Below are 14,934 nucleotides of genomic sequence, written 5' to 3'. Positions count from 1 at the left end.
AAAGAAATCAAAGGCATCCAAATCGGCAAAGAGGAAGTCAAACTCTCACTCTTTGCAGATGATATGATACTGTATGTGGAAAACCCAAAAGACTCCACCCCAAAACTGCTAGAACTCATACAGGAATTCAGTAAAGTGGGAGGATATAAAATCAATGCACAGAAATCAGTGGCATTCCTATACACCAACAACAAGACAGAAGAGAGACAAATCAAGGAGTCGATCCCATTTACAATTGCACCCAAAACCATTAGATACCTAGGAATAAATCTAACCAAAGAGGCAAAGGATCTGTACTCAGAAAACTATAAAATACTCATGAAAGAAATTGAAGAAGACACAAAGAAATGGAAAAACGTTCCATGCTCATGGATTGGGAGAATCAACATTGTGAAGATGTCAATGCTACCTAGAGCAATCTACACATTCAATGCAATCCCCATCAAAATACCATCCACTTTTTTCAAAGAAATGGAACAAATAATCCTAAAATTTGTATGGAACCAGAAGAGACCCAGAATAGCCAGAGGAATACTGAAAAAGAAAAGCAAAGCTGGCGACATCACAATTCCGGACTTCCAGCTCTATTACAAAGCTGTCATCATCAAGACAGTATGGTACTGGCACAAAAACAGACACATCGATCAATGGAACAGAATCAAGAGCCCAGAAATGGACCCTCAACTCTATGGTCAACTTATCTTTGACAAAGCAGGAAAGAATGTCCAATGGAAAAGAGACAGTCTCTTCAACAAATGGTGTTGGGAAAATTGGACAGCCACATGCAGAAGAATGAAACTGGACCATTTCCTTACACCACACACAAAAATAGACTCCAAATGGTTGAAAGACCTAAATGTGAGACAGGAGTCCATCAAAATCCTAAAGGAGAACACAGGTAGCAACCTTTTCCACCTTAGCCGCAGCAACTTCTTCCTAGAAACATCGCCAAAGGCACGGGAAGCCAGGGCAAAAATGAACTATTGGGATTTCATCAAGATAAAAAGCTTTTGCACAGCAAAAGAAACAGTCCACAAAACCAAAAGACAACTGACAGAATGGGAGAAAATATTTGCAAATGACATATCAGATAAAGGGCTAGTATCCAAAATCTATAAAGAACTTATCAAACTCAACACCCAAAGAACAAATAATCCAATCAAGAAATGGGCAGAAGACATGAACAGACATTTTTCCAAAGAAGACATCCAAATGTCCAACAGGCACATGACAAAGTGCTCAACATCGCTCGGCATCAGGGAAATCCAAATCAAAACCTCAATGAGATACCACCTCACACCCGTCAGAATGGCTAAAATTAACAAGTCAGGGAACGACAGATGTTGGCGGGGATGTGGAGAAAGGGGAACCCTCCTACACTGTTGGTGGGAATGCAAGCTGGTGCAACCCCTCTGGAAAACAGTATGGAGGTTCCTCAAACAGTTGAAATTAGAGCTACCGTTCGATCCAGCAATTGCACTACTGGGTATTTACCACAAAGATACAAATGTAGGGACCCGAAGGGGTACGTGTACCCCAATGTTTATAGCAGCAATGTCCACCATAGCCAAACTGTGGAAAGAGCCAAGATGCCCATCGACAGATGAATGGATAAAGAAGATGTGGTATATATACACAATGGAATATTATGCAGCCATCAAAAGGAATGAGATCTTGCCATTTGCAATGACGTGGATGGAACTGGAGGGTGTTATGCTGAGTGAAATAAGTCAATCAGAGAAAGACATGTATCACATGACCTCACTGATATGAGGAATTCTTAATCTCAGGAAAGAAACTGAGTGTTACTGGAGTGGTTGGGGGTGGGAGGGATGGGGTGGCTGGGTGATAGACATTGGGGAGGGTATGTGCTACGGTGAGCGCTGTGAATTGTGCAAGACTGTTGAATCACAGATCTGTACTTCTGAAACAAATAACGCAACATATTTTAAGAAAAAAGAAAAAGAAGAAGATAACAGGGGAGGAAGAAAAGGGGAGTATGTCAGAGGGGGAGACGAACCATGAGAGACGTTGGACTCTGAAAAACAAACTGAGGGTTCTAGAGGGGAGGGGGGTAGGGGGATGGGTTAGCCTGGTGATGGGTATTGAGGAGGGCACGTTCTGCATGGAGCACTGGGTGTTATGAACAAACAATGAATCATGGAACACTGCACCAAAAACTAATGATGTAATATATGGTGATTAACATAACAATAAAAAATTAAAAAAAAAATCAAGGGAAAAATCAATATGGACACAATCTAAAATCAGTACTAGAAAAATAAAGTTTTTCTTTTTACATTTTATGAAGTGTTATAAGGCTAACAGTGTTAAAATGAAGCATCTATTGACAAAAATAAATGCCTAAAGTTTTAACAGATAAAAGAACTCAAAATTGAAAAAATATCCATTGCTGAGAGAGTAACTTTTTTTTTCTTTTTTAAAGAATATGGGTCCAAGCACTGCCAAGACATAGCCACCATTCAGACATAGCACTGTTAATAAAATAATGTTTCTTTTCAGAGACATTCTGTTTAAAGGTAACATTTTCTATGAACTTCAGATTTTTAAAAATTCAGTATTAATTGAGACCTTGTCCTTGGTGATGAAGAGAGAATGACTAAATTTCAGCTCGTGTCATCTGGAGGAAATGTTTTTTGATGTCTGTCATGCTTTTATAAGCCTCTATGTATTTCACTATTAGACAATTATAGTGAAATATTAATTTGTATATGTTTTTGTTACCTTTTTCTTTGGGACATGGTGGCATTGGTTGAATGAATGTGGGAAAATCACAATAAGAATAGCCCCATTTAGGCAGAGACTTGCAGAAGTTACAGTAGAACAGAGGAAGGAAGGACTTGGGTAGGGTAGAGAAGCATCGTGATAGTTTGAAGATCTTGTTTAATACCAGAGTCTTCTGGTAAAGGAGGGAACGGAAAAAAGTAGAAGTGCTTTTGATGAACACCAATTAGTTGTGTGTGAGGACTGAGTGTAAGGAGGTGAAAGAAGGAGAGAATAATTCTGGATTAGTTGCCGAGGGACAAATTGTGATGGGATTTTTGTATGCCTTGATTAAAAGTTTGGACTATTAAAAAAAAACAGTAAATGTTGATTTTTAAAGGACATGTTGGAGATTATTATGGCATTTAGGAATGCTAACTTTGCTGGAGTACTGAGGCTGGACAGAAAATATTAATTGCTTAGAAGACTATTTCAATTCTCAGGCCAGAGATTTTGAAGGTCTGCATTTAATACCACATACAGGACCAGAGACAGAGTATTTGTGAATTCATCTAGGTTTAGAGATTAGCTGGGGAGGTATGACAAACAAATGTTGAAACTAATTTCAAGTAATCAAGTTGTTAAATTTATGAGCATAGGATAATGCACAGAGGACATGAGTTGAAGAGGAAAAGTTTATAAGATAATTGAGAATGGCAATGAAATAATTAAAATGATATTTTGTATCTTGATCTTCTGAGGTACGAGATTGCAAAAAATTATTTTAGGATCTTAAATGTAATTGGTCCCATGCCCACAGAATATCATATAATGTCAGAGTTTCTTTTCCTTGACTATAGAAGGCCACATATCACAAAGTTAATGTGTGATCAATTTGCGCTGTAGCAAGCTTTTTAAAATTTTAAGTCAATAAGATCTCTTTGGATAAGACATTATTTCAATGACCTGGTCATTACATAATTGGGGGCCATTATGTACTACTTGTATATTTGCAAAATGCCGTAAAAACCACTGAGCTCCTGGGGGCAGTTTCCTCAACATCTGAAGAATATATTTTATTTAAGTGAACTGGTTATTGGTTTAGTTCTCTCAAAACAATTGTCTTGAAATATAATTATATAGAAATGAGCCTGGCTGTAGTAGCTTGTGCAGAGATAGAACAGCACAAGGGAAAGTCACAAATATAAAGCAATACATAATAAAAACTTAATTTTGAAAACTAAACAGGACAAGGAGACTGACTCAATCTACTGCTCATATTCTGCAAATAGAAACATTTACCAAATATTATACAATTAGAAGAATTAGAAACTCTCTTTCTTTCTCTCTCTCTCCCTCTCCCACCCCCACCTTTCTGTCTCTTTCACACACACACACACACACACACACACACCTACCTCTCTCTCTCTCTTTCTCTGTCTCTCTCTTACAGAAAAGGAGAAGTTAGCTAGGTCCAAGGGAGTGGATTGATTGAAGGGTATTGTAGGCAGAAATTAGTAATCTCTGAAATTAGATGCAGTATTGCACATTTGGGTAACTGCAAGTAAATTTTATATTGTGAAAGTATGGGACAAAGACATGAGGGGACTCGTTAGCAGTATTAAGGAATTTGGCCCAAGAGAAATAGGCTTAGAGAAAATAAACAATCATTATGGGGTTTTAATCAGAGGATGGTATAATCATATTCATGCTTTCAAAGGATAATTGGGACTGTATTCTGTAGTGGGTATTTCTAGAGGTAGAAAGATCTGGTGGGAATCTAAATCCAGAGAGGATAGTGAATCTGAACTGAATGACACTTCCAATGGATAAAATTGGATTGTTTTTGAAGTTAATTGGATGTTGTAAATGAGGGAAATGGTATGTGCCAGATACCCAGCAGAGGCAATTCTGTGATTCTTCACTCTCATTATTCAATGTAAGATAATGTAAAAGATAAAGGGGTTTAGAGATAACATTACAGTAGCAAATTACAGTTTAGGAAACATTAATTGTTCAGATCTCTGTTGTACTTCCAAGTGGAAATGTCTACAGTTAGCCTCATATAAGCTCAAGTTCCATATTTAGTCTCAATAATAAATACTTCCATAGACTCCATATTTACTAGGCTTAATTTTCTGTGTGAATACTTTTTTTTAACCATAGCTTTTCCTAAATTACCTTCAAATTAATATTTGAGTCATTTGCAACATTGCAAATTTCTTAGAATTATTATTTATAGTAGTTAAATATGATTAGTAAGAGGAAAGTTAGTGAAATAACAGTTCTAGAATCTTTTTCCTACTTCTCAGTTTACACTGAAAGCTTTATTTTTTCCATCTTTTTTGTTAGTGGTACTGTTTTTTCTTGTGTATCTTTCAGTTTTCAGCCTAGGGACCCTTGATGATCTTTCTGGAAGAGAAATAGATTTTTGTCTATACATCAAAATATATAATTTGATTAACCATTTATTTACCATAGATGCCAATGTAGATATTTTATGTTTTTGTTTAGTGCTGCAAAGTGAGGAGTTCTGTTCTCATTCTTTGGTGACCCTGAAGGAATTCACCTGATTTAATTCATTTCCATTTATGTAACAGTTTTAACAACTTTTACATCTTTTAATAATATTGATGTATATGTGTAAAATAGGATAAATAAAAACTATTTCAGAATTTAAAATGCTCAATTTGTTATGGAATAAAAGTCTGAAAATCAATCTTATTATGAAGATGTTTGAAAATAATTATTCTAGAATTTTCAAAATGAAAAGAATTGCTTATACTTATTTCATATATAAATATATTTTGAAGTATCACATAAAATAAAAAAATATCACTACATTATAAATAATTATTTGGGGGTATTGACAGACGTTTAATTTATTTCATTTATAGGCAACCAAGAAATCCAAATGCTGTTTTAATACTGAGACATATAAAAAATAAATATGAGAGTGAAGTGGATAATATTTTTAGGGATTCATGTATATCTAGACCCTTATTTGTCTCAGTCATCCCTACTCTTTTTCCAGGGACAAAGAGAAGTTGTCAGCCTGATGTGGATCAAAGAGTAGCAAAATAACATTTTATTTTTAGCTGGGGCTATAACTGAGTAGTTTGGACCACTGGTAATGAGTGTTTCCCTAACTAATGACATAAATGGCAAGCTGATGATGGTCGTCGGCAGGAAGCCTCAGAGCCTCACCTCAGGACTATTTCCACAGGGCTTTTTGAGTGTCCTCATGATGAGGCAGCTGGCTTCCTCATCTCAGGGTGAGTGAGCCAAGAGAGCAAGGTATAGGCTGCGATGTCTTTTATGATGTAGATCTGAATGTCCCAATTTGTTTGCACAATATTTTATTCAATCCATAAACCCTATTCAGGGTGGAAGGAAACTACATGACAAGATGAATACCAAGAAGTGTGAATTTTGGGGGCCATCTTAAAGACTGGCTACCAAAAGGTCCCTACTTAGATTCTAAGTTAGGTATTTTGCAACCAATGTTTTTGTTTGTTTTGTTTTGTTTTTTGCACATCTCTGATTTTTACATGTAACTTTATACAATATCTGTTCAGTCTCTAAAATAAAAGAGGACTTACATAGTTCTTTTGAATATTTTCTGCTTCACTTTCAATTCCTAGCAGATGAATAACAATAGTTTAGTGGGATTCTTAATTCCTGTTATCTCTAAACTGTTAGAAAATGTAACTAACTCCTTTGTTTTTCCTTTACTGTTCTCTTGATTACCATTTAAAATAAGAGTAACAGTTCTACATTATACTCCACTTTTAATTCTGTATCTTCTATTACCTTTACATTTTGAAGATTGATGTCATTTACCTTCTAATCTGAAAATCACACACCTAGATGTATATGCTCTGTCCTCAGGCTAATTCAATTTCTTAAAACAACTCATAGCATTTACATTATTAGGGTCATGGAAAAATTAAGCCAGTAGTACACATTCTTTTATGTGGTCAGTGCCTCTAACCTAAGACTGCTCTAGGTGGGATTAGTGTAGAATTAATTTTAAATACATTCACTTTTCCTGGCATTCTATCAGTTGCTAAGACAGGGCACATTTTAATTTGCTTTTTCTTTCGCCTATAATTCTTTTGTAAATTCCCCCTTCCTCTCTGAGTTTCCATTCTTCTTTATTAAGTAATAAGCTTTATATCCTGAAGTTATGGTATCTATGAAACTCTACCTTTTTACCCCGATTCCCTTTACTACCTCTACCCTCCTGACATCTTCCATTTCTAGTTCTAAGTAGCCTGCCGCCCCTCTACACCTTCTGCAGAATGGCTGCTCTAGACTATGTTGCCTCTGCTTTCCTGAGTTGGATCCGTTACTTCTGCCCTTCTTCCTTGGTTTACTGATGCATTTTTAGAAAATTACTCCTCAAATAATTCCCAAAAAGAGTATATGGACTGTCTAAAAATGTGTTGCTTTTATTATGTCCTTACATATCAATAATAACTTTTTTTTAAAAGATTTTGTTTATTTATTTGACAGACACAGCAAGAGAGGGAACACAAACAGAGGGAGTGGCAGAGGGAGAAGCAGGTTTCCCGCGGAGCAGGGAGCCTCATGCGGGTCTCCAACCCAGGACCCTGGGATCATGACCTGAGCCAAAGGCAAACGCTTAACCGCCTGAGCCACCCAGGCGCCCCTCAATAATACCTTCTTAGTTTTAAATCATTTTCTTCAAAATATGGAAGGATGTTGAAGGATTACTGTGGTCTATGTTCATTGTTGGTAACAAGTCTGAGAACACCCCACTTATGGTTTACTTTTAGTTATTTTTGATCATTAACACAATTTAAAATAGTTTTATACTGCAATTCATTAAATTATTTAATAATTTAGCTATTGTAATTAAAATAAATGAAAATCACAGTTGCTTAACGTCTTCATTCATACATGATATTTTCAGACTTCATTTTTGACAAAATGGTGAATATTAAAAGCCATCTCACTGTGGTTTTAATTTCATTTACCCAATGTATATTTAATATTCATTTATAATTTGTTTCCTCTTCCTAGACATATCTGCTTGTCTTCTTCTAGCCACTATATTGTAGCATTTTTTTTCTTATTAAGTGGTAGATGTTTTTTATATATTTTAGATATTTTTCTGTATGTGTTTCAAGTAGTGTAGTGTATTCAAATGTTTATAGGTTATCTTTATATTCTTATGGTGCCTTTTAATGTAAGAGATTTTTATAATCTGTACAATTGGTACTGGCATATATACTTAAAGTTTAGATAATTGGGCATAAAATTAAGTCCTGGAGTTGAGAATTCCACCTTTCTCTTTTCCCTGAGTAGCAGTTCTATCATGTATGCCAGACATTTCTAATAATGAGGAATTAAGAAATAAGGAAGTAATGTAATGAAGGAGAATATATAATAACAGACATATTTTCCATTAGGACATTATCAAGAGGACACCTAGGTGGCTCAGTCGGTTAAGTGTCTGCCTTCGGCTCAGATCATGATCCCAGGGTCCTGGGATCGAGCCCCATATCGGGCTCCCTGGTCAGCAGGGAGTGTGCTTCTCCTTCTCCCTCTGCCTCTCTCTCTGTCTTTCATGAATACATAAATAAAAATCTTTAAAAAAAACCCTAAAAAACAAAAAAAGGACATTATCAAGATGGCAGAAGAGTATATTTGGCACCTTTAATAAATACAGACTTTTAAAAATATGACTGAAATGCGTTATCATGGTATTGATGTAAGAAATGGATACACAAAACACATTTTGTTTGCACAATTCAGTTGGGTCAGAAATTAAGGTGACTTTATAATTAGCTAAAACCCTTCAGGAACAATACAAATATCAAATTTTAGGCCATTGTATGGGAAGGCAGATGTTTATAAAGGGAAAAAAAGGGTTTTTATGAAATACTGCAAGTTAATGTTCAAGGCTAGATATATTTACATTGATCACTATTATTTGGGAAAGTCTTTTCCTCTGTACATAAGTTTTTTTTAATTTTTTTTTATTCATTTGAGACACAGAGATAGAAGGCATGAGCAGAGAAAGAGGGAGAGGGAGAAGCAGGCTCCCTGCCAAGCCAGGAGCCCTACATGGGGCTCGATCCCAGGACCCTGGGATCATGACCTGAGCCGAAGGCAGACACTTAACGACTGAGCCACCCAGGCGCCCCTGTACATAACAGTTTTTGATGAAAATAAAATACTTGAGCTTCCCAGGTGAGAGTTTATTCTCTGTACCTCAGTACTATATATCCCCTGAGTCCTATTCTCAAAAGATGTTGTAGTATCATTTAGAAATTTCGTCACATTTTAGTGAAACTTATTTGTATCTAGTGAAAATATAACTGTCTATTTGAAAAACAAAACGAGCTTCATTCCTGGTCTGCTATAAAAGTAACATACTTTTTAAAAGAACATGTATATGATTGATGCTAGATCATTTAAAGGAAATGCTTTGGATGTGATCTAGTTAATGTCACTCATCAAAGTAATGAAGGGGTTTGAAAAAGAATGCAAAGGATAAATATCCATCTACAAACTCATCATAGCTTTTTTTTTAAATCTAGCTTAACTGAATTATTCATAATAGTATTGGTTTTTTTCCATTGTTTATGCTCTTGCCAACTTGTTGGTTTTATTATTTCTGTTTACCATTTTACCACAAGCAGCAAGTTTCTCAGCACATTTTTTTTCTCTTTTTCATGAAACTTAGAGTAATACAGTCTCTGAATCTCATGTGACATCCATAGCATGTCTCTGCCACTCTCCAGGGGACCTGTCCTTCTGCATAGTGTTTTGCGGCTGTGCCTTCTCAACACATGATGTGGGAGTGGTAGAGCCTGAGCATCAGAGGACCTTCACGGCCCCACAGAAGTGACGTATGACACTTTTGATAGTTTTTCTGGATGAAAGCAGTTACACTTGCTGAACTGCCAAAGTATCAGTACAGTTTTCTGAGTTCAGAAAAATGTCTTAAACACATGGCATTATCTCTGCCAAAGCTTATTCAAAGAAAAACTGCCATGGGATATTCAAATGTACAAGGAAATGAAGTATAAATTATAAGACTAATTAATTTAGCAAGGGAGTTCTTCCCTGTGAGAAGATTATTTACTTGTATCCCTGGTGATACTCCTTTTCTTTTATCAAGGCAAGATGTAAAATACGTTAAAGATATATATACATACACACACACACTACTTGTGCCTGGTCTCGTGGAAAAACAGAGGCAAATTTCCATGAGAAACATCCAGGCAATATTGAAGGTGAAAAATTATGCTATGATTCACCAACTTGTTAAGGGCTCTACTTTGCCCAGTAGTGGTAGACACTGCCAAACTCTTGCTCTTTGGGCTCCCTTCTCAAGAACACCTTGCAAACACTTTTCCATAGAGCTCTGTCTTGTTTTCTGGGCTTATATCAACGAATAGACTATGGATTTCCATTCACATGAAAGCATGTCATCCTACCATCCCTAGTTTTGTTCTTATTTTTCATTTTTGAGCAATTCATCTTTTAATATTAATTCTGCAGACAGGATTTTGTAGGTTTGATCCTTTGCTTTAGTGATGCCTAGTTTTTGTCATATCTTTATTATCAAATGCTATGACCACCTCCACATTTGTAATCCCTTCTGTTTCTACAACCTTGATGAGGGTTAGGAAAGGCAATTAATTAAGTGGATAATTTCCCATCTCAGAGTGGAATGAAGTAACTTTTGTGAGTGTTTGATGTGTAGTCACTGGGTTTGTGGTATTAGAAACATGTAACAGAAACCAGTTTGGGGACACTCTTGGGTTTAAACACTCCTTATAATAGCTTAATTCAAGGATGAGTTTCTTAAGTATTTTCTATGAAAAAAATATTTCTAAAATATGAAAATTAGAAGAGAAAAATGCTAATATAATGAGTGGGGACCTATAAATAGCAACAACTTGAGATTTCACTGTTTTTCGTTGCTTTTATTTTAGCACTTCATTTTAATTCAGGGAAGAGGTGAACCGACTTTCAGGCTGTTAACCTCTCTTCTTCAAGCTCCTTCTCTCTTCGAAGAAATGAATTGAAGCACACGTCCTTAGGTATTTATCACTTGATTCTGACATCTCAGCATTCATTTGATAGATTAATGGGCAAAACTGCCAGTGCTGATTTCTTTCTTCCCATGACTTTTGGCACAAGCAGATAATTTTAGAGGCATTTTCTATAGCTCTTGGAATAATTTTAAGAAATTTACCGGTAAGGCAGTCTGGGTGAAGATAACTTCTTCAAGGCTAGTTTTCATGCACCTAAAACCCTGAAATTTTTTTGATTGTCCTGCTGACTCTCAATATTAGATTACTGCAGAAGGCTGCTGTGTTTTACGTTCCTCTATTAATCTGATTCTTTTTTGCCATTTTAATATGCTGTGTTTGGTTAAATATAATTTTTATAATTAAAGTGATTTTGAGTTTGGGAGTAAAAATTAGCTAATACAATCAACCATATTTTAAAATATGAATTAGAAAGCAAAAATGCCATCCAAACATAGATTTTATACATTGATTTCCATGAGGACAGGATGATGACTTTTTATTTTTAAAATTTTTTTTTGAGAGGGAGAGACAGGGGTGGGAGGAGCAGGGGAGAGGGAGAGAGAGAATCTTAAGCAGGCTCCATGTTGAGCATGGCTCAACATGGGGCTTGATCTCATGACCCTGAGATAATGACCTGAGCTGAAACCAAGAGTCTGACAATTAACCAAACAGACTGAGCCACCCCGGCACCCCAGAATGACTTTTTTAGCTTGCAGTCCCCAGTCACCATCTCACATCTGGCAGATATTATGTATTCAAAAAATGTTTGAGGAAGGAAGGAGGGAGGGAGGGAGAAAAGAAGAAAAGATTCAGGACAGAGACTCCATGGTGAGGAAGAAGCCACTCCCATTTTTGCTCAACTTCAAGTTTAGGAAATCATTGAAAAATTTTACAACTCTCTAACCAGGTCAGATCCAGAACCATAGCTGTTGGATAACTACTATTAAATAAAATGTAGTAGAAACCAAAATATGAGTTGCACGTATTATTTTCTATTAATGCATAAGTAATTACCCCAAACTCCACTTAAAACATTGATTTATTTTATAATTCCTGTAGGTAAGAAATCTGGACATGGGGAGACTAAGATACTCTGCGCAGGGTCTGACTGGGTTAAAAATCAAGGAGTTGCTGTGGTTGTGGTTCCCATGTGGGGATCAGGATCCTCTTCCAAACTCACTGGTTTATTTCCTTGAGGTTGTAGGATGGAGATTATTGTCCTGTTAGCTATAAGCTGGGACAGCTCTCAGCTACTATAGGCAGTTCCTTGCCACGTGGCCCCCTGCTGTAGACAGAACTGTGTTAAATTCAGATGTTGAAGCTCTAACCTCCAGTGTGGCTGTTTTGAAGGTAGGGCTTTTAGGAAGTAATTAATGTTGAATGAGGCCACAGGGGTCAGATCCTAAACTGATAGGATTGGTGGCCTTATAGAAAGAAGTGAACATAGCAAGGCATCTGGGTGCAAGCCAGGAGGAGGGCTCTCACCAGACCCTGACCATGAAACTTGATCTCAGATTTCCAGCTTCCAGAACGGCAAAAAACTTTAAGCCACCTAATCTATGGAGTTTTCTTATGGCAGCTTGAGCTAAGACACCCCATGGGCGTTTTCTCTGAGGTCCTCTTCTGTGAGCAGGTGAAGGAAATGAAGGGCTCACGTAGTAGGTCAAGCACGTTCCCATCACAAGGTCAGCAGACATGTGGTCTTCATTAACTATACCGGTAAGATCCCGTCATGGCAATATCTAGATTATTGCTTACTTGGATAACTGGGAGAGGCTGGGGATCTTGGGGGCTATCTTAGATGTCAGCCTGCCAGAGTACATCTATTTTTCAGATTCAGATTTTCTAATAGCCATATTAAAAAGTAAAATGAGACAGGTAAATTCAAATGTAATAATATGTATTTTAACCAATATATACAAAATATTTCAACATGTAATTAGTATCAAATTTTTAGCAAGATAATTTATATTCTTTTTTCTTGTAAGATGTTAGAAATCCAGTGTGTATTTTATACTTACAGTACATCTCAATTCTGACTGTCCATATTTGAAGTACTCATGACTACAAGTCACTAGTGACTGCCTATTCAACAACATAGCTCTAGATGATTATAGATATAATCTAGGTTAATTATGAATATAATTATAAGTTTACTACCTTAAGAATTTAAGGAAGAAAGAGTGGCATCCCAACATCTTCTGAGACTGGGAGGTCACATTGAAAGAAAACTCCAGGGGTAATTGCAAACATCCACTTTATTCTTTATTAGCTATACTTTTTTTTTGCCAGTTTATTTTTTTAAATTATTTTAAAAAATATTTTATCTATTTATTTGAGAGAGATAGAGCATGAGCAGGGGGGAGAGGGAGAAGAAGATTCCCTGCTGAGCAGGGAGCCCGATGTAAGGCTCGATCCCAGGACCCTGGGATTATGACCTCGGCCAAAAGCAGACACTTAACAGACTGAGTCACCCAGGTACCCCTGGGTATAATTTTCTTTCAGCTTGAATTTAGGCTTAAATAACAAAGTAAACTGAAATTGAAAACGGAAAATGTAGTTTACAAAGTTCAAGTAGACAATAAAATTTTGTTAAATCTCTTAATGTTTCTTCTCATATTTAAATCTTATTTATAAATAACTTATGAGTAATTCTAGTTTTAAATTCATATAGTTTTAAATTTCATCCAAATTTTACTTTCATAGAATCATTTCCATAATTAGTAAATATTTAATTTACTAAAAATTTGAATATAGATATGGCCATAGCTTAACATAAACTCTAGTGAACAGGGAATTGTTTCTTTAACTTGTACAGAGAGTGGTGAAACATCTTTGCATGTTTTAATGGTTTAATGATATTTAAATTTTAATCTTCAAGTAATATGTTATCCTATTTTACAAACAGCATAAAGGCTGAGTTAACAAATAACATGCATTTATGTTGACATCCTTTAAAGGCAATCTGAGTTGCAATGATAAAAACAGAAAACTCTATTTATTATTGAAATTATATTCTTTTATATTTCATGTGATAACAGTATTTTTTTTCCTGAGGAAGAAAATTATTATTTTTTAGGATTTTATTTATTTTTTAAAGTTTTTTTTTTAAGACGTATTTATTTATTTGACAGAGAGAGACCCAGCGAGAGAGGGAACACAAGCAGGGGGAGTGGGAGAGGGAGAAGCAGGCTTCTGGCAGATCAGGGAATCCGACACAGGGCTCGATCCCAGGACCCCGGGATCATGACCTGAGCCGAAGGCAGACACTTAATGACTGAGCCACCCAGGTGCCCCAAGAAAATTATTTCTAACAAAGACTAGAACACCCAGTGCTTGCGTTAATAACTACATGATAATTCCTACCAATAGACTTTAAATTAAACAATGTGATTATTACATAAACATGTGACATGGTCTTAGTTCATTAATAGCATTTTACTGATTTGAGCACTTTACCTTTTAAATTGAAATAATACCAAGCAGCTTTTTGGTGTCACTGACAGAAATATATAATTAATATTCATAGAGATGTAACTGTCACACTCAATACATTTAAAATGTTTAAAAGTTTTTGCAAAGCATGCTGTTTAATTCTCCCCTTAACCTGTTGTATCATTTGACCATGTTTGGAATAGTAAAGGCACTTCTCCTCATAAATGTTCCTACCTAGTCTGCTGAGAGAATTTTTTGCATTGATCTCACTTTCCATTTTTTACCACAGGCTGTTGACTGGAAGTTATGCTGTGTTTGGTTTAGTTTTTGCTTAAATGGCATTGCGATTGTGCCCCCTAAATTCCAGGTTGTTGACACATATGCCTACCTTAAAATATGAAGGAAAAACAGTCTACAAAACATCTTTTACTCACACAATTGCCCTTTTGGTTCGAGACTAGTGAGTGGAGTTAGGGTAAGTGGGGAAAGAAAAAAAAATATTTGAGAAAAGGAAAAGGAACGAGAAGGAGAAACACTTAGTGATGAACGGAAGGATTACTGCCCTGAATATCTATTCTGAATGATATTCTATTTTATAGGACAAGCCATGTGCCAGCAACACATTTCAACCAGGGTTGTCTCCTCTAGTCACAAGTTTTAGTTCTCAGCTATAAAACCAAGCTTAATTCATTAGCTC

This window comes from Zalophus californianus, chromosome 12 (assembly GCF_009762305.2).
Source record: "Zalophus californianus isolate mZalCal1 chromosome 12, mZalCal1.pri.v2, whole genome shotgun sequence".
NCBI classification, from domain to species: Eukaryota; Metazoa; Chordata; class Mammalia; order Carnivora; family Otariidae; genus Zalophus; species Zalophus californianus.
The sequence above is the reverse complement of the archived record's forward strand: the minus strand, read 5'-3'. Positions refer to the sequence as shown.